This window comes from Natrix helvetica (genome assembly GCF_964273705.1).
Source record: "Natrix helvetica genome assembly, chromosome: 4".
Lineage (NCBI taxonomy): Eukaryota > Metazoa > Chordata > Lepidosauria > Squamata > Natricidae > Natrix > Natrix helvetica.
The window spans coordinates 123,324,399-123,346,808 of record NC_138550.1 but is presented as its reverse complement, the minus strand read 5'-3'; positions in this window follow the sequence as shown (position 1 = coordinate 123,346,808).

The following is a 22,410-nucleotide window of genomic DNA, read 5'->3' as shown; positions in this document are numbered from 1 at the left end:
TTCCAAACAAAACATTTGAAAACTAAAAAAAAGCTACTTCTTTTGATCAGTGTTAGTAAAAGTATGGCAATTATCACAAGTTAAAATGTTGACATAATAGCAAAGATAATGTAGAAATATGTTAGTGAAAGACCTTTGTAACTCACATTTTAGTTACATTAACAAAGCAATTTCTAACTGATTACTTTATGTAAAGGCATTTTTGGACAGAAATATTAATTTATATTTCATTAATTAATGTTACAAATATGTGTATATGAAGATGATACATGAATTCAGGAAAGAAAGTTTATATTGTTAGGATCTTTTTAAAAAAACCTTTAAAAAGTAGTAATTTTCATTTAATATTTATGGACATTTATTTTAATATTTTTAATTGGAAGATTCCTTAATTGCTTTCAGCAAACAGTAGTATGGAAATGACTTAATATAAACCAGAAGAGAATTTCTTGGGGAGACTGGTGATGGTTTGAAGCAGTCGACTGAACACCCCATGCCTCACAATGCAGAACTCTATCAATTCTGATTTTCCATCAAGAAGAAAATTAAATTCTGGGATTTAAATTTCCAAAACACATTTGTTGTCCAGTTGTAAATGTTTAAATAGGTATAATCCAGGGTGGGTTCCTGCCAGTTCTAACCTCTTCTATAGAAGAAGTTCCACAAATCTACAGTGCCGTTTAGAACTGGTTCCAGCTCCCTCTCCCATCCCATCCACACATCATCAAGATGAAGAGCGAGAGGACGAATTCTGGGAGATGAAGTCCACAAGTCTTAAAGCTGTCAAGGTTGGAAACCCCTGGGTTTTTTTTCTAAAGAGTTAGGGGTGCAAGGGTCTTGTAACTTGACAGTTTTAGGACTTGCGTGCTTCAAATGCCAGAGTTTCTGAGCCAACATTTTGGTTGCTAAGCAAGAGCATTGTTAAGTGAGTTTCACCACATTTTACAAGTTGGCCATGCCCACCCAGTCACATAGCTTTCAAGGCCCTCCCACCTGGTCACATGGCTGGCAAGCCACTCCCACCCGGTCACATGGCCGGCAAGCCACTCCCACAAAGCAGGCCACACATACCAAAAGGTTCTAAAAAAATTTGAAACCCACCACTGGTATAATCCTTCTATTGCAAAATGTTGGAAGATTTATTAAAACCATTAAGGAAATATTAAGACTTTAACTGCTATTAGATAATATGTAACACATTTTACTCTACTTAGCTGTCCATTTTTTAAACAGGGAGTGGGTGATAGTGTTCTGAAATCAGTTTGAACTTTAAGATATTCATTGGGCGGTGCTATAATTAGCTACACAGCTCAGAGAAACAGGAAAACGAGAGAGAATTTTGATAAGAATTCTGGAAATACGCATTTCTGAAAAACAAATAGCAGGAAGAAATTTTTCAGACATATCCATACAACATTAAAATAATGGGAATCCATGAAAGCAGGAGGGGGAGAAACTGACCGTTTGCATCCATTGTTGGAAAAAAATATTAAATGTATTGTAATGTTGTGGTTCATGTTTCAACTTTTTTGTTTGTTTGTTTTGTGAATAGTTTATTTATAATACCTATAATAAATAAATAATCCAGATTTTCTGGCTAAAAAAGCAATCCTTCATACATAAAAGCATTGAAGTATTGTTGTACATATGTATATGTGTGTGTGTGTGTGTGTGTGTGTGTTTTTACACACATGTAATTGCTTTTATTTGTTCAGAAAAGATGTCTGTTATTCATCAAAGTCTATTAAATGCAAACATATCATTAAAACACGTTTCATGAATTACACATGACATTACATAAATTGCCATAGAAAGTTGGCATGCTGCATATGAAGTCCATTTAATTAAGAGCTGCTAAAAAAGTTTTCATTGCATTTCTATTTCAGTCCTTCATAAGGTGGTAAGAAACCAGATGGCCAAATATTTCCCAAAATAGGACAAATAAGTCCTATTCAGGGATTTAATTAGCCAAACATAGAATCTTCTAAGTTTTTTCTATACTACTATCATCATTTTTTTCTATTTTTGTTTTTCTTCAGAACACCACGTCCATTGAATTCCTTCAATATTCAAGGGGTTGCTTTAGGTGGTACAGGGAACTCAGGTTATTTCGTTTCTGATCCTTTTATAAATTTATACAGATATTCAGATTTTGAACAGTTTGGAAATTCTTGATGAAGATGTATTCCTGTTGCATGCAAGATGTATTGCATATATGGATGTTAGGAAATATTCGGTTAATCGTGTATGGAAGATAGTGTAAGATTTAGTCTAACATGGTAAGCATATATATTCTTATTTCTATTAAAAATGAGTTTCTTTTCTAAGTTGTAAATCTGGCATAGCATACATCAAGGAATGGGAAAACTATAGCCACAACTCCCATTACTCCTTATACTAGACTCTACAGGCTGACTCTGATACAAATTGATCAATAATGGTTACCTAAAATTCTACAGTCTGTATAGTTCTTCAAAATCCTTACAACATGCCAGAGGTCAGTTCAATGTCATCCAGGAATCAAAAAGATGGGTTTTAATTCATACTCCCAACTATTCATGAACCAGTCAAGCTCTTTCAATCTATTTCACGTGGTGGTTGTGATGATAGAATATGGATTTAAGAACCAGAAAAATTGCTCAGAACTTCAATCATTGTGATTGTACTTAATCATTAATACTTAAACAGTTTTCTTTTTAAATGTGGTTAAAAACAAGTTTTGCACAGGTTTGGTACAAGTCATATCTTAAAAAACAAGTTTATCACAACATGATGTAGTATAAAATATTGGGAATTTGCACCAAAGAATTTAAAAGAAAATGATTAAGCTTTCACTGAAACTACTGGAAGTATCATAGGTAATTGGCTTGGAAAATGATTAACTAACAATAGTTGGATTCAGTGTTTTTCTGCTAAAATAACAAAGGGATGACATACTAGAATAATAGTTTCATCTTACTCTAAGTGACATTCCAAAATCGGAGTAAATATTGAGAACAATTAGAAGTGAGATGGGTAACTTAAGTACACAAATGTTTTCCACAAATGTTTTCAAGATTACTATTCTTCTGGTGGTGGGGGAATTCAGGACAAAATGTAACATTAATAAGGCTATCTGGATTCTACTCTGCATTCTCAGCCCAAGTCACAAAATTACAAATAAATTATTTGTATTTCAAAAATCATAGAAGAGTTCAGTGTTTAAAAATTCATTATTTATTCTTCTTAAATCTTTTCAGTTACTTTTGCCTATGCCTAATTTTTCATGAAAAAGTATGACACTGTAGAAATAAAATCTAGATTCTGGAACAATAATTGTTGGTGAATGATGACTCATGGTTCCTTTTGAGTGTTAAAATACAGTAGACATAAAGCTGAGAAGGAAGGAAGGAAGGAAAGAAGCGAACTGTAAATACAGTATATCAAGGACTTCTTGTTGATATTCAGTTGTGAGTACATAACTTGTCTGTTGCTGTTATTATTACATTCTTCCAGGAAATGAATCAAGACAGTATTCCAAACTCCAAACATTATGCTGTAGAACAGTTCCTATGCAAATTAATATAATATAAAATAGCTATTAATGGTATTCCACAAAAATAGCTTTGCCTCTATGGTAGGCCTCTAGGATAGGGAAGCTGTAGCATTCCAAGTATCTTAGCACTTTTGATTGCCATAGTCAATGATGAAGAATGTGAGGAGGTGTAGTTGGCTAACACCCAAAAAGCCACAGGTCTTATATCTCTAAGTTAAAAATGGAGGCATCTCTGGAGTAAAACTGAACTTTGTGCTTGTAACACTCTGGCCAAAATATGCCCAAATTGGACTAGTAGGGTACTTAGCATTAACAAACATGTTACATGTGATACAGGTATGATCAGGTTACGGCTGGTCTACTCATTCTTTAGATTTTTAAAAGGTTTTTCTCTGATTGAACCTTCATTGCACAAAGCCAGATGGGCAACACAGGTCAATATTATAAGATTCTTTTGGAGCAACTGTCCTGTTTATAGTTTTAAGATTTTTTTGCTTACTATTTTTATTCATTTTACATAATATTGCTTAGCCCCAAAGGCTAGAGGGTGTATGTGTGAGTACATTTTAATGTAAATAAAATTAACTGAAATGGAAGAAAATTCTTGTTCATTGTTCTTGCCAAGTAGAGCAAATTTCCTCTACTAAAATAGAAGAATGTTTTGTTACCTTGCAAGTGCCTATTAGAAATGTGTATCACCACTTCTCAACCTATTAAGCTTGAAGGACAGACAGTAAACACTTGACTAGAATCTGAGAGTTACGAAAAGCAGAGGATTAAGGCATGAATAGTCTGTGTAGCCAATACATTACTATGGGATTCCTCACTTCTCCTTGAGAGCAAGGACTTTTGAAACAAAAGGAAAAATTTGTCCTTTAGAGGAACTTTCTTGTTCCAAACTGTTGTTAGAAGTTAAGTTGGAACCTATATAAGAGCTATATGCTAATGTACTCTAATAAATATAAAACAAGCTATGACTTCTTTTATTCAACCGTTTTCAGGTTGTAGAGAAGGTAAGCCTTTTTTTTCCAAGGCAAAACCTATATTTGAAATAAGATATATTTATATTTTCCCACCCATTACTGAAAATCCGGATAACTCCTAAAGTATTTTCTTCTCTGTTTATTAGTAGGCATCAATATTAAGTGTATAATGTGTAATGGCACCTTAAAGCTCATTCTATTTTTGCCAATGTCCTTTTTATTTGGCTCCTTTCTACTTAGCATGATTGTATTTGAGAAACTTCAAAGCACTTTTTAAAGGATGAAAAGGTCAAAAGTCTTTGTTCTCATATCAAGGAGTAGTCTCACTTTGTAGGGCTAGGTAAACATCCTTCTTTTGAGACAAACATTTAAGCAAAAAGATTGACTCCTTTCATTAGTTATCTTTTTTTCTTTTTCAACTATCCTTTCCAGCTGAAATACATGTATAGTCCCCATAATTTCTCAGAAGAAGAAAGAGATCTGTAGGCAATCTTTAGAGATCAAAGAACTAACTTGGGAAATCACAACAGAGATTCATAGGATTAAGATAAGTAGCAGGGTTACTAACAAAACTTCTCAATTTAATGTTATTATCACAGAAATATACCAATATATCTTACTGGCCAGTCCCTGCACAAAAAAAGAAACAGGCACAAATCTGACATCAGAAATGACAATAGCCAACAACTGCAACTATTATACTTCACTGACTTCAGGATGGTCAAAACCTGAGATAGAATTCACAAAATTTAATATTAATTAAGGCAGAGACTAAGGGTTGACTTCACATTTAATGTGCTGATCAAGTGTCTGGTCAGTGTCATGCTTTTCACTTTGTAAATAATCATTATCAATAATTTAAGTTTTATAATCTGTCCTCCCATGTTTTATTTTACTCTGACTTCTTTTTTCGTTAGGTATTGTTTTCTTTACCTTGATGGGAGGTGTCAGATTTTGTTCATATCACTAAAACTGCCTTGCTTCACTTTGATTACCAGCATATTACAATTGGAAATCAAATGATGCAAGTTCCTGATTTTCTTCTGATATATATGAAATGGGATATATTTGAAATGGTATATATAAATTCAAAGAGCAGAATGGCCTGCAAGACCTAAGCAATTGAACAGATCTCTTTTAATTCAACCCAAAAAGATATTTTAAAAAATCAGTATAGGCTCTATTTCTAGAGCTCTGTTCTAAACATCTGTCTCTTTTCCTCCTTTCCCACTCCTCCCTCCCCCTTCTCTTTTTCTATCTCAGCTTTGCTCTCACTGTGTGTGTGTATGTGTGTGTGTGTGTGTGTGTGTGTGTGTGTGTGTGTGTGTGTGTGTTTAAAGGCAGAGGTAAAGAAAATGTGTTCTTCTCATGACTTGGACTATATTTCCTATAACCCTTTTCAATGGTCTTCGATAGCTGGGGCTGTTAGTTCAAAACCATTGGATGAATGGTTTCTGTTTTAGGGAATCATTTTGCCTTTTTAACTCAGAAGCATCATTAATATGTCATGCTTACATTCAGATCAAGTTTGTCTTGCCTTTGATCAAAGTGTACTGATATTGGTTAATGTTATTTTCATAAAAGTGTATGTCAGTCATGCTTACCATCTGAACACACAGCTTGAGATACTGGAAGCCTGATTAAAAGAAATGGTTATTTACAATCAGTTCAATAATCAGTAGCCCCTGCTTAGTCCAGAAACAACAGTGTGGTATAAGAAGCTGATAAGTAAACTTTAGTCAAAGCCAGAGAAACTGATTGCGTCTTTCCAGCTATTGCCTCCCTACAATGTTTAACAAGGCTTTAAAAACATCTTTCTTCTTTCTTTATACAAAATCATCCATGGTAACACTCCCACAAGCGTTCTGTTTGACAGATTTGTCTGTTTATCTACGCACATTCTTTACCGATACAATGATTTTGCAGTGCTTTATCCATATATGACCTCTAAGTCATATACTGAAGGCTTTTTTCCTGACTTTTAATAATCTCTTTCCCATAATCTGCATATTACAAGCATGCCTGGAATGTGCCAGATTGGATAAGCGATTCTACTTTAAACCACTGGAGTGAAATAATTTAACAGTCCCTAAACTGATGTATCAAAAGAGGTTCTTCTGAATGCTGGTAATGAATAAGTTCTGTAATTATTCTTCAAAAGGACCTTGTGATGTTTTGCTAGTATTTGTTCCTGTTTTGTGTCTATGTGACTTCTGAGAGTCTAGGGGAAAGATTAGTCTACTTGTGTATTATAAACACATTACCTACTCAGTTAAGGACAGTCTAGACAGGGATTGTAACTAATACAGTGTCAACATCTGTCTTCTAATTTCCAAACAATGTATATTCCTCTGGTTTTTTACCCCATGTTGATAGTTCTTCAGATTAGTCCAGCACATTTCTTTTGATAGTGGTCTTGAACATGACTACAACAAAGTGGCAAACAGTATTTGTTACATGGTTTTCCATCATTCTGCACTCCTATTTAACATGGCTTTATTAATATTGATCCTAGTCTTGATAAGGGAAACTCTCCACAGCTTTCTCCAAGTTAAAAATGCTGTGGGGTTTTAAGAGTAATTTGCTTTGCTATGATTGTCCTAAATGAATCAGAAATATTTTAAATGTCCTCTTTTTCGGGGGCATTTTTTAATCATTATTTCAAGGCATTCACTTGCACATTCTCTCTTTTTAAAGTAATTTTTCCTGATGAAAATATGCCTGAAGCATTTTATGTGCTGATATAATTTCTCTTTTCTTTTTGCCTTTGGTTTTTTTTCCCAAAGGGGAAAAAAAAGCAGATGAATTGATAAAGTGGGTTACGTAAGTACAAGGCAGATGCAAATTTCTATAAAAAGAAATGGGGCTGCATACAGGGATATTAACCATGCTGGTGGGCTTATTCATGCCCCCTTTCCGGACCCCTTAGCAATGCATCTAAGGTCCACGGTAGACAGTTTAAGGTTGAAGCTGTGAGGATTAGAAGATGAAACAATTGAGTCAGGTAGAGCATTCCAGGCGTTGACCACTCTGTTGCTGAAGTCATATTTTCTGCAATCAAGTTTGGAGCGGTTTACCTTGAGTTTGTATAGATTGTTTGCTTGTGTATTATTGAAGTTGAAACTGAAGGAGACGTTGACAGGTAAGACGTTGTAGCAGACAATTTTGTGTACTGTGCTTAGATCATACTGCAGGTGGCGCAGTTTCAAATTGTCCCAGCCCAAAATTTCAAGTCTGGTGGCATTGGGAATTCTATTGTGAGTAGAAGAGTGGAATACTCTTCTCATGAAGTACCTCTGTACCTGCTCAATTGTATTAATGTCCGATATATTTTTATCTCATTGACATAAAAGCCTTCTGCCAGCCCAGCACATTATGTACATAGAATGGGGAGCAACACCACTTTATCCCTGGTATCGGGCAGCAAGCTATTTGGGCCCAATCTTGATCTTCATAATTTTGTTACATTGCAGTACGTCAAGTTTCTGGTTTAAAGGCAACCCATTGTTAAGTACAGAGTTGTTATTTGTGAGTTAAATGCATAATGATTTGAGTTCACTGCACAATGCTAGTTGTGTATTGTCTTACTTGTACAGTAATAGGCAATAATGCTGTTCAAGATTACAGACAAATTTGACTTAAGGTCAGATGTTGGGAATGGAACATGTTTTAAACTGGGGACTACCTATATATCCATCATTTCAGTAGTGGGATTGAAATTTTTTTTACTACTGGTTCTGTGGGTGTGGCTTGGTGAGTATGACAGGGGAAGGATGCTGCAAAATCCCCATTTCCTCCTGATCAGCTGGGACTCAGATAGATGGGGGCGAGGCCAGTCAGAGGTGGTATTTACTGGTTCTCCGAACTACTCAAAATTTCCACACCAGTTCTCCAGAACAGGTCAGAACTTGCTGAATACCACCTCTGCATCATTTCATCAGGATGTCTCTCCAGTTGAATCATAAGCATTTATTCAGGTTCAGTGAGATTTACTGCAAGATTACATGCTGTCTTGCCCAAGGCTGACAATCTCTGTTGGAGTTTTCAGTCGTGAAGTTTGATCAGAGAAGAGCAATCTGTACTCTGTGAGGAGTCAAAGCCAGGAAGTCTCTCAAACTGAACAGGTGAAATCAGAAACTAGTAACATTAATAAAAGCCTCACAAGGTCATTAATTGACACCGCAGGCAGAGCAAGTAGAAGAGTAAAAGCCAAAAACAGTAAGATAAGGGACACAATATGTGATGATTCCAGCAATTTAGTATTGACAAGGTTGTTTAAATCAGAATTTCCTTTGCCATTCTTCTGTTCCAGTTTATTTTAATAGCATTAGTTTCACAAAATGATTCAGTTTTGCTCTGAGCTGAATACAGGCAGGCTTCACCTCCACCAGTTCTAGACTCTCTGTTTGTTCTTTTGGGCTCAAGAACATTCCAGATCTTTTTCCAGGTCAAGGACATCCTGGGAGGAACTTTTTTTTTAGCTTAGATGGGGTTTTTTTTCAGATCAGATTGCAAATTGCAAAATGATGAATGCCATGAGTAAAAAAAAATGTCACAGAGCTACTGCAGGCTGCCTAGTAAGGATGATTACAATTCTTGTAACTGCTGGCAATAGGTCATATTGGCCAGAGATTACGGCTGTTGTAGTTAAACCATCTGAAAAGTACTTACTGTCAGGGTTCCAAATAGCATCCAAAAGTAAATCAGAGTCCGAGGCAAAAGAGTCCTCAAAGTTCCAATTTATTAAGAAAGCCATGTTGGCACATTTGGGAAAACTTGAATCTGAAAGCTTTCCAGTTTTCCCACCCAGTTGAAAGTTCAAGATTTTGCCCCCACACCCACAATTCCATCACATGGTCCAACTTTCCACTGCCATGCTGTCAGTTCCACCCATCCAGTTCTGGTCAGGTACAGAGGTAAAGGATGACCTTGGCTTTCTAGAAAGAATTTTGTTATGGCTACATATCATTCAACTCCCTATAATCCCCCCTCCCATTTTCCCACAATAGAAAATGCATGATAGAATAATAGAAAGTGTGGCAGGCCAAAGAGACAAAAGAAAAGATGGCTGCAGGCCTGACACTTGCTAATCTACCTAGAGTCATGATGGCGGACCTACGGCACATGTGCCAGAAGTGGCACACAGAGCCATCTCTCAGGCACACCAGCCATTGCCTGTTGCTTTTCTATGTTCTGGCATGCATGTGCATGCCGGCCAGCTGGTCTTTGCATGTGCAGGAGTGTCAAAAACCAAAAGAGCAGCTCTCTGGCATGCATGTGCACGCCAGGAAGCTCAGCTTGTGGTTTCCGGCACCCGTATGTGCGCCAGCAAGCTGGTCTTCACATATGCATGTGTGCCAGAAACTGGAAGCTCAGGAGACCAGAAGCAGGTGACTGGCATGTATGCGCAGCTGGAAACCAGAAGCTCAGCTTCACAATGCACACATGCACGCCAAGAAGCTGCTCTTCCAATTTCCGCCTCTCTCCACACGCGCACACGTTCCCGTTTCAACACTCAGTGCTGAAAAGGTTCGCCAACACTGACTTAAAACTTAGAACCTGGTTTTAGCATGTTAACTTCATAAAGGGCAAGAACTCAAGAAATAATGGAGGATCCAAAATAATAGAGAAACTATAAATATAAAGTAACTTATATTTTAACTACAGTACAACTATCTTGTGCTCCCATTCATATATATGTACATGTATATGTACACATATATGTATATGAATATGTATATGTAGACATGCTATTTAAATACATACACACACATCGTGGCTTTCCTATAATAAGTCATTAAAGATTAATTTGCTCTTACATTAAATACTATTTGAGTTTTAACCATATGCAAAGTCATTTGTTATCAGTAAGTACATGATAAATGCATAGTGGTATTACCATGTGGTTCATCATTTTCCTCAGTGTACGTGTGTGGTTATAGATCCAAAATAAGCAGTTCTTCTTTTCTCATCTGCAAATACTTCTATTTTTCTTGTGAGGTCTCCTTAAAGTTCTTTCTGAATTTCTTTTTGAACTTTTTTTTAGTTCTCCTTAGGACCTGCACATTTTATTACATTTATTACATCCAATTCTAACATTTTTGCAAAAATAAAAAAGGGGATTTGTGTATTTTTCATTTTATTCAGTGAGAGCCACAAAAGTTTGATTTTCTGAAATTCACTTTGAGTTTAGATCACAACAGTAGGTAGCCTCTGACTCACTCCAATATAAAACAGGTTCTTTTGCAAATCTAGTTTTGCCTTACATCTGGCACATACTCTTATTTTAAACACCTTTTTCTTAATACTCTATTTGTACAGATTTTAAATTACTTTTGGAACCAATTGAATTCACCCTCTAGTAGAAATTAATTTAGCCTGATAGATTGACATTTTTCTAAGTAACATCAGAACTGCATGGGATAGAATTGAGAGAGAGGAGGAAACTTGAACAACAGAATGGGTCAATAAGTCTACAGCATCCACATCCAAGTGCAGGTTGGTGGCTGCAATTCGGTACTGAAGGAAGGTCCAAATATTCTTCAAAAGCAGCCCATATAGTGCATGCATACAATAATCCAATCCAATAGGGCAATTTGTATTCCATCATAATGGATTCTGGATCAATATGATGGAATGATATGAGATCATTTTGAGACTGGAGTCAGTTATATTGCCTGTTTTCATTTTATTTGAGACCAGAGAAGGCTGGTCTTTTCGTTTAAGAAGAACATTTCAAGTAGAACCATCTTTTGCATACTGGCCTAGAGAAGAGAAAAAGAGAAGACAAAAACAAATACGTTTCATCTATTCCAACTTTGGTCTACTGTGCACACAAGAACAGCTACAAGTGTCTTCAAGCAACCATCCAGTTTGGTTGTTCTAAAGCAGAATTTGAGGGATCTCTACAAATTTTTCAACTGATATAATTTTAAAATTGATATGAGGAAACAATTGTTCACATGTAATCAGCTAGAGAAATAGGGTGTAATGAACTGTGGCCATTAATTTAGAGGTCTCACAAGGGAACTACAGTACAGTATACAAATTAACAAAGGACAGATATATCAGTAGTTACCAGTCTTGATAGGGGCTATGTCCAGGATGGCAATCAGTCAACACTACACAGAAACAACAATGGTAGTGGAGCACTGGATGGACCTTCTATTTCTGGGCTTTCTGGTTGCGTTTGATGACTATCATCAAATGGATTGCTAGACGGATTGACTGACCTACCAAGCTATTCTCATGTTCTTGATCAGGTCTCAAACTTTTCTGTGCAGCATAGGTCATTCAAAGTATTTTGAATTGTCTCTTTCATTTAGTCCTGCAGAGGACAACATGCAGAGTGGGAGGAATTGCAGAATAACATTTTAATTTTAAATATTTAGATCTATAGTAGCTTCAGGTAGCAAACTGATGGACCGATGTGTTTTGTATTCACCTATTAGTCAGCCAGAAAGAATAATGATCAGCAATGGTTTCCCCAGCATTTTTAGGCCAACAAAAATAAAAACAATTGCAGGTTGGTTTTAAACTGATTTGGAATGGTTTGGAAATAATAGAAGGAAGATCAGTGGTATTCCAAGGGTGTGGCAGTGAAGGCAGACTGGTATAGATGCAGACAATAAGGGGTGAATTGTCTGAGGCAATTATCTAGAGCAGTGTCTCTCAAGCAACTTTAAGATGTATGGATTTTAATTACCAGAGTTGTATTCTGGGAACTGAAGCCACCCATCTTAAAGTTGCTGAGGTTAAGAAGCACCAATCCTGAAGATCAACAAGAGGTGTACCGTTGGATTAGCTCAGTGGTGGGATTCAAAATATTTTACTACCGGTTCTGTGGGCATAGCTTGGGGGGGCGTGACAGGGAAAGGATACTGTAAAATCTCCATTCCCTTCACACTCCAAGGGAAGGTTACTGCAAAATCCTCATTTCCTCCTGATCAGCTAGGATTCGGGAGGCAGAGAATAGAGGGGGTGGGGCCAGTCAGATATGGTATTTATCACTTCTCTGAACTACTCAAAATTTCCGCTACCAGGTCTCCAGAACAGATCAGAACCTGCTGAATACCGCCTCTGGATCAGCTGCTGGTTGACAATGATTAGGTGCAGTAACAGACAGGGAGCAGGACAAGTTTGATGGTTGGGCAGCCTGAACTGCTGCTCAGCCCTCTGGTCTCTTCAGGGTGGCGAATATGCTGAACATGCCACTGCAAAGGAATAGAAAATCTAGATCTGTGTAAAGCCCTCAATCAAACTGTTCAGACAGAACACATTTCACTAGTTTTAAGATCTTAAGATGTATCACTGGCTACCCATATCATTTGCTTGCCAAGGAATACCATTAAGTTAATATCATGGATGTTTCAATTCTATCAAAGATAAACCTATACCCTGATTTTAAAAAGAACCATACCATAATCAGAAACATTTTCAGTTTATTTACCCTCACAGTCTGTTGATGACTTTGAAAAGTCTCAGGATTAAACACAAAACAGTGCCAGTAAATACTCCAATCTTCATATTTTAATAATCTGAAAATGGATTCTCATTATATGAGTTTAATTACTGCATGCCAACTGCTATCTTTAAAAAAAAATAACTGGAGCAATTTTATTTTGCATTATTCTTGAAGCTGTACTTTAGTTAAAAAAAGGATTCAATCCTGGTATGAAAAAGTGTTAAGATGGGCTCTTTCAACCTCAGACTCAGAAAAATAATTTACCTAAATATCTATACTTAGGTTTCCCTGCAAAAGTTATACTTATAGAAATTCTCATGTTTACAAAAATGCCCACACAAAAAAATCACCTTAGGTTGTTAAAAATCATGTTGTGTCTTCCATTTTCTCCTGAAAATAGTTTTTGAGATCAAAGCTATCCATCCCCCCCCCTGCCCAGAGATGGTATTCATTGGGTTCTGACCAGTTCTGGAGAACCAGTAGTGGAAATTTTGAGTAGTTTGAAGAACTAGTAAATACCACCTCTGACTGGCCCCGCCCCCATCTATTCTCTGCCTCCTGAATCCCAGCTGATTGGGAGGAAATGGGGATTTTGCAGTAACCTTCCCGTGGAGTAGGGTGGGAATGGAGATTTTACAGTATCCTTCCCCTGCCATGCCCACCTAGCCACACCCACCAAGCCATGCCATGCCCACCAAGCACCGCCCACAGAACCAGTAGTAAAAAAAATGAATCCCATCACTGCCTCTGCACCCAAATGTAAGGAAGAAATGAGAATGAAGGAAGTTACTCACGTGACCATATCCCTGACATGTTTAAAATCAGATCACACTACATTCAAGTCAATCGCTAAATTTCATTTGTCTTGTTTGCCTATCAGATGCCTATCAGATAAAGGTGTTGCCACTGATACCACTAACAGTTATTTTATGTTGATTCTGATTAGTGGATTGTTATAGTCATTGAGGTGAAAGAATGCGTAAACTTGCAGTAATTTCTGGATTGGATTCTAGAATCAAAATATTGAATAACAGATAATGAAATTTCAGGGAGATCCTGTTTGATTATATGTCTAAGTGATCTTCACTGGAACACTCTTCTCAGTGTTACAGTCCCACATTTATGACTGCATTGTTGGACTACAGTTTCCTTGAATTTTTCCCAGCCATATGATTCTCTCTATAAAAAATTCAAAGGTTGCTTTTCATCATTAAAAGCCTACCTTTGATCCTTCCTGCCTCACCTTTTTGTCATTTATTTAACCCTTTGTTGAAAATTGAGAAGACCAAAATCTCTTTATTTCTGTTGCTCACATTGTTTCTAAAAGCTAAAAACCTAGTTGATTACATCCTAGAATGAAAAAAGGGAAATAGTTCTTATAAATGTTTATGAGGTGGCTGCTTTGCAAACTTAGAAAGTACAAATGACAAAAAAAACCAAATGCCAGATAGTCTTCAAAATCAAATCAATCATGCACATATTTACAATAAATCTAGTCTATAGGCTGTTTCATGTGCTTCTAGCCTTAATGCATAATTTAGACATATAGAGATTCCAGAACTTTACTGTGATAATGTTTTTCCTATATGTTGTTCCCTAATATAGAAGGTCTTACTGCTGATATTCTCATATCAAAACAAGATGCCTTGCAAGGAGATTACAAGGCACTATGAGAATTCACAAATTCTTCAATTTGGTCAGAGTCAGCTCAGTATCAGGGTACAAGCCAGGAGTTTGTCAGTTCTAGTCCTTCCTTTCTTCTCTCCTCTCCCTCTCCCTCCCTCCCCCCCTTCTCTCTCTCTTTCTCTCTCTCTCTCTCTCTCTCTCTCTCTCTCTCTCTCTCTCACACACACACACACACACACACACGTGTGTGTGTGTGTGTGTTTGAAAGCCAGCTAGGGTGTATCTGTGCCTATCACTTTCTCCCATCCAACAAAGAAGGCAAAGAAAAAAAAATCAGTCTGAAAAAAACAATCTTCCCAAGAAAACTGCAATCCAGCGGTCATTACAAATTAAAAACTGGTGCATGCACGCACACACACACAAATTAAGTATCATGTTAAGCTATCCTGTCTATGATGAATTTACAATCTCAATATATTGTAGCTTGTATCTTCCTATTCTGCCTTATAAAGCCACATTTTTTTTATCAAAGGGAAGCATGACTCCAAACATTTCAACATTTTCATTTTATAACCCCAAACCCTCATAGGCCCCTATGATGGAATCAGCTTTGTCACCAGGGCAAATAGTAGTAACTATACAAGCATAAAGGATAAAAGAGAAAAGGTTGTTTGCTCTTTAAATAGGGAGGAATGCTACATGGGTGTGAATTGCTTTGTGGATTCCTTTTTCCCCTCCAGAGAAAACAAAGAAACACAGAGAAGTGTAATTTTATTTCTTGGATTTAATAGGGTGTCTTCGTATAATTTAATATAAACAATTCCTTATTTTATAAGAAAGCAAAATGTAAATGAATAAACATAAATGTTCATGTCAATGGAAATTTAAAAGTAAACTATCTCCCCTCCCAAATTAAAGCCACATCCTATGTGAATTATCAAAGAGAGACTTGTGGAATATATGAATAAATATACAGTTTTGTTTTGTTGCTGATATTTTAATTTATATTAGTGCTGCTGAACTGCAGCTTTCTGTATGCATACATACATACATACGTGCGTACATACATACATACATACATACATACATACATACTGTACATACATTGTTCAACAGGCAAAAGTAATACACACCTTCATATACCCACCCAACCAAAAGGATGGGGAAGAAATGAAAGCATACTTGTACATACAACCTGGTTTGCAACAGAGTCTTTAGTTTTTCACAAATAATTGTTAGTAAACCCTACAATCCAGTCAAAGGAATGTAACACAAAAAACCCCTTTATTGTATTGTCTAAATGGGGCTGCCCTTGGGACGCGCCCGGAGACTGCAGTTAGTTCAGAATGCAGCCGCGCGGGCTGTGATGGGGAGTACGAGGTACTCCCACGTAACACCTCTCCTGCGCGAGCTGCATTGGCTACCTGTGGTTTTCCGGGTGCGTTTCAAGGTGCTGATTACCATCTTTAAAGCGCTCCATGGCACGGGACCTAGTTACTTGCGGGATCGCATCCTCCCACATACATCCCTGCGGCCAATACGCTCACACAGGGAGGGACTTCTCCTGGTGCCATCCACTGGACAATGCCGGCGGGCGACACTGAGGAGTAGGGCCTTCTCTGTGATGGGCCCAACCCTCTGGAATGACCTCCCCCCCGACATTAGAACCACTTCTGACCTCCGCTCCTTCCGGCAAAAACTGAAGACTCACCTGTTCCGATTAGCAGGCCTGGCATAATTTCAACTGTCCCTCCTGGCAAACGCACTATATCTGGTTATTTTAGGGGTTTTTTAATTCACCGTATTTGTTTTTAGGGGTTTGAACTTATTTTAATCTGCTTTGTACAGTTCTTTTAATGGCATTTTAACCTCCTCCATGTCAACTGTCAACTGTACATACTTAATTTTATTGTATCTGATATATTTTGTATGAACTGTACACCGCCCCGAGTCCCTTTCGGGAGAGGGGGCGGTCTAGAAGCATTAAATTAAATTAAATTAAAATTAAAATTAAAGAAAAGCTGCTTCAGAAGCTTGTGATCTAGAATGCAGACGTTAGAAGCTGTGATCAGCTTATTTCTACTGATTATTGCTCACTAAAAATATGTTGTTTTATATAAGTATCTCTGAAGAAAACCAGACAAAGACGACAGTATAAGCAATCCAAGTTTCTACTGCCTCTTGTTATGAAAGCACTGTCTATGTTTTCCAGTTAAATAAATGTTAGGGTTTAATTACATTCATTTATTTAGCTTTTAAATGGCCTGTCCAGTCCAAAAGTCAAATAATCAAAATAATAAAATTGTCAGAATAAGAGAATATATGAATGTAATTATCAAGTTACTTTTTCCAAAGCAGTGTCCCTCATAATTATTACAGCCATTTTGTGTAATTTCCACCTTGGTTGGTTATTAGCAAGGAACACAAGTCTCTTTATTGCTGTTTGCTACTAATGAATCCAGTCTCTTTTGCTATTCTGTATTTGAAACTTTAGGCATCCAATGTCTATAATTTCATGAGTGTTTCTCTTAAGTGATTTGATGAATTTACATTTTGGTACCCACTTATAAATGTTTCTGAGGTGCATGGTTGGTTTTGGTTTGTGACTTTTCACAAAGTAAACAGAAGCAGACATTTTTATATATGCCAAGTAATTTAGTTTACCTCTTATGGCAACCACAAAGCAAGAATAAACATTGGGAGTGGCATCAAACAAGGTGCTTAGACATTCCCCTAGCCAATATTTACTTAATGTACTTACTTAACAATTTGCTTAATTGTTTCCAGTTCTTAGTCTATCATTCAAAAGACATTACATGTATTTTGCCTTTTATTTAACATTACAGGAGATAGAAGGAAGACATTCATAGAGTTATGAAGCAAAGATCTTCAGTCTCTGATATTCCTGTAAAATTCCACTATTGCACAAGACAAGCTTTCTCTAATTCTTTGTTGATTAACTTTTATTATCTTTATGGCAGGAGGAGAAAGGAAGAGAAACTTGTCTTTTTTGCCAGAGCCACTTTAAGGAACTATCTTATAAAGATATTAAGATGATTTTCCAGTATCAGAAAGACACTCAGTGCTTGCTAGTGTTTGCATTTTGGATTTAATAAAACAGGCACTATCTGCCATCAGTCAGAGTTGCCTTTCCCTAAGCATAATGTAATTATTGTTAGGATACTCTGAATTTCCTTGGTTTATCAATTATCCAGGGCCATAGGACTTTGTAGATCACTTGGCATTTAGGGGAATTCAGCCCAAAAGTAGGAAGGAGGTCTGAAATTTTAGATTTATTAAGTCACATCCGCAGATGAGCAATTCTTGGCAGTGGCTACTGTTCAAAGCCTATTTCTCTCAGTGTTTTTCAGATTTGTGCAAATTAGTCCTTCTTATTTTACATTAGAATCCCTCCATACATCATTTGGGTAACAATGACCAATAAGCATTGTAATGTCCTCTATACTAATTGCTCTAAAACAATAGAAGAAACTACTTCCACCAACAAGCTAAGTAGATCAAGCAAGTGAAACAAATCACATTATCACAACATCCCATACTATAAGGATTCTTTCACATATTACAAAAAAACCCAAATGGATATAAAATCGATATTAATGGATGCTATACTCAATGCTGAAACATATGGGCTGCAGTTCCAGAAAGTCCCAAATTTAATTTCCAGTTAAAGAATTAATAAATGAGACGAAAAACTGGCCTGTACAAAAGCAACTTTCTGAATTCCTAAATCATAAATATATAATACCAGTCCTCCCACGGCATGTGAATTCACGTAGAGCATCATGTCTAAAGCTAAATGTAGAATGTAAATTCATAACATTAATTATCATTATAATTCAAATTCAAAATCATAAAATGCATTTTAATAAGATGCATAATAACTACAATATGCAAAAAAGTTTTTCTTTTACAATATAGGTATCTAAGAAAAGCTGCCATATGTTACCATAGGTAGGTCAGACTAAAGGTTATTTATCCTGTCATTCTTATAAGAAAGTTTGGTATAGGGTGGAAACAAAAATTGGTGGCCATATCTGTATGATAAGAGAGAGACAGAGGGAGAGAGAGAGAGAGAGAGAGAGAGAGAGAGGGGTATTTATTTATTTATTTATTCTTCGCATTTCTAGACTGCCCCCTCTCCCAAAAAAGGACTCGGGGCGGTGTACAGTCCACACAACAAATAACAAATAATAAATACAAATATAAATATAGATATAAATATACATATGGAGGAGGTTAAAAAATTAAAATAACTGTACAGAAGAACATAAATATGGTTCTGAAAGCCCTAAAATTAATTAGATTTAAAACCATACCCATTAAAATACCAGTTGAGAGTGTATTTCCAGGAGGTAACAGTTGTAATAATTAAAATTATGCCAGGCCAGCTAATCGAAACAGGTGAGTCTTCAATTTTTGTCGGAAGGAGCGGAGGTCCGTGGTGGTTCTGATATCGGGGGGGAGGTCATTCCAGAGGGTTGGGCCCATCACAGAGAAGGCCCTACTCCTTGGCGCCATCCGCTGGCATTGCCTAGTGGATGCGATCCCGCAAGTAACTAGGTCCTGTGCCATGGAGCGCTTTAAAGATGGTAATCAGAACCTTGAAATGCACCCGAAAAACCACAGGCAGCCAGTGCAGCTCGCGCAGGAGTGGTGTTACGCGGGAGTATCTGGAACTCCCCATGACAACCCACGCGGCCGCATTCTGGACTAACTGCAGTCTCCGGGCGCGTCCCAAGGGAAGCCCCATGTAGAGAGTGTTACAGTAGTCTAGGCGAGACGTCACCAGCGCATGAGTGACTGTGCGTAGGGCATCCCGGTCCAGTAGGGGGCGCAATTGGTGCACCAGGCGAACCTGGTGGAACGCCCCCCTTGCCACGGCTGCCACATGGTCATCCATTGACAGCCGGGCATCTAGGAGGACGCCCAAATTGCACGCCCGTTCCACAGGGGGCAATTGCTCGTCCCCTATGGCCAGCGATGGAATCAGCTGGCTGAACCGAGGTGCCGGTAGCCACAGCCACTCAGTCGGTAGCCACAGCCACTCAGGTGATAGATGGATGGATGAACAGATGAATGGATGGAAGGATGAGTGATAGGAGAAAGAGAAAGATTTCCCATGTGAGCAAGACCTGGCAATGTCCTAAAAATATCACATTATCTCACCCATGTTTCCTTGCAACTGATATTCAGGAATATTCATGTGACCTAGAAGTAACATATAATTTTATCCACATAGTTGTTTAGTTCTGTTTTATGGCTGTCCAATTTAGTGGCTATGTGTGCATCTCATTGTTACAATTTCCTTATTTTAACTATATACTATATAAAGAACATGCAAATCAAATTCAGCAAACTTAGGGAAAAAATTCCTTAAACGGTAATTGACTTTTACTTCTTGTTCATTAAAACTTTTATTTTGTTCCCTATCCTTGTTGTTCTGGTTATTTCAAATCTTACAATGTCTCTATTTCTTCACCGAGATTTCCATGATAAAAGTTGTTAATAAGGGTAAGCAAGATTAGCACTGACCCAAACTCTAAAATATCATCAAGTTGGATAAGCTAATTAACAGAAGATTATTACTGCACAGAATTTACAATGCTTAGAATTTACGAATTAACTGAAGGCGGGCATAGGCAAATATCTGATCAATGAATTATTCCATGTTACGACACTAAAATTAAAAAAATCAACGAAATGTGCCTACAGTCCAATGTGAATAAACTTTAGCTTTTGTGATCATAACTCATTTTATAAAATAAGGAAGGGATTTCAAGAAAACTATTGGTTTACTTCACATTTTAATATCTACTTAATTTGTACTTCTAGTCCATTACACACACTGAAGTGATAATATCCTTTGATACTCCCATTGCTCCTGCTGTAATGCACTTCTTTGATTAAAATTTAAAAAGGCCCATGTTGTTGAGAATAAAATACAAAATGTATTATATTTTTTTAATTCATTGAAAACTGAATTTGTTAAAGTTGCATATAAAATGTTTGCATTAGGAGAAATGTAAATAAAAAGTATGAATATATACATGGACTTTTTAAAAATACAATGCAAATTGATCTAAAAGTGGGTAGAATAACGTTAAGAGGAGGATATAAAAATATGATATAAAAACAACAGGGTTGATTTGTCCTTTTTCTATAGAGTCTAGATTGTTTAAACAAACTCCATTTCTTTGTTCAAAGTTTTCTAGGTCATTTTAAAATATAAAATTCCTTGTTTTCATTTATTATTATTTATTAATCAGTTTATATCTCACTTTTCTATTTACTCAAACATTTAAGAATGCTCACAAAAAATGTAAAGAAGCAGATCACAAAATACTAAACATGAATGCAATTAAAATCAAACTAAAAGATTAATCATTAAAAGAATTAACAATTAAAAGTTCATTGAAAAAATATGTTTTTTCTCTTGTTCCATAATTAAAAAGTTCTTCCAGGACAAGAGACGGCTTTCCCCAATATAAATCTTTGAAGTGTTTTGTTCAATTAGGCAGAAACATTCAAAGAAACATCATACTATTTCAAGGTCAATCCAAACTGGTCAGTTTTATCAGACATGAAAACAATGTTTGAATAAGCTAGAAGTTGCCTCCTCTCTTCCCCCCCCCCCTTCCACCTCGTGGAGATCTATACATTGAAAAGAATCCCTGTAACCTATTCTAACAAAGGGAGATTAACCTATTGACCATTTTCTATGCAAAACAAAGAGAATTCTTTTTGGTGAGCCTCAGATTGTTCCAGCCACCCTCCCTGAATACCTTGGAGAAAATGCCACACAGTTTGGAAAAGCATCACAAGCTTGTTTTATGGAGATTCAATGGAGACTTATAAATAAATGTTCCCTGCTGTACCTAATGTGGAATAACTTAAGAAGGCTGTCCCAAACATTTTCAAAAGGCAACTGGACTTTTTTTTCTTCTTGATGATGTTTCACTTCTCATTCAAGAAGCATCCTCAGCTTCCAGTTGCCTTTTGCAAAAATCACCTTTAGAACAACTATGACCTGGATGACTGAAAATCTCCATAAATACTTCAAGTGGCTCTTTCAGAGAGCCTTAGTTTGTGTTCAGTCTAATTCACTATGGGCCTATCTACATCTGCTCTTCCAGTCTTCTAACTCTCAATTTCATTCCATTAATTTCTCAACTAAGAGATGATAAGTTGCAATAGAAGAAAGAGCATGCTTGGTAGTAATAATGTCAAATTCCTGGGCCATCTGCAGTGCTACAGGTAGTACTTCAACAGTATTGCTGACAGATAAGGAGATTCCCTATCTTAAAAAAAAAACATTTGGATCCATAAGGTGTCTAGTTGGGAATCTAGGTCAGTTAATTTTACTAGGTTTTCTAATCTTGCAGATATTTATAGCACATGCCATTTAAGATATCAGTTGAACAGCTCCATGATTGTCAGGGCCAACATGATCCTGAGTTACTCAGCATGGACACTGAAATTGTCCAGGTCACAATAAGCCACATACCAAATATTACTTTCTTAGGATGAAATTCAAGATGCATCTGCAGCACAGATAAAATAGTGTAAAGAAGAACACTATTTTTACAGTGTTAGAGACACCAGCCTACACAGCAGTAAAAATTCAGCATTGACAGATTGTCAAGTGGCACTTCTGATCATACAGACTACGGACATACTACCTTCCAACTCTAGCCTGCTACATCACAAAATATGTTGGTGGGCAATGCTGGGAGAAATTACTGTTCTTTCCTTAGCTACATCTCTGTAATATGTGTGGCTGC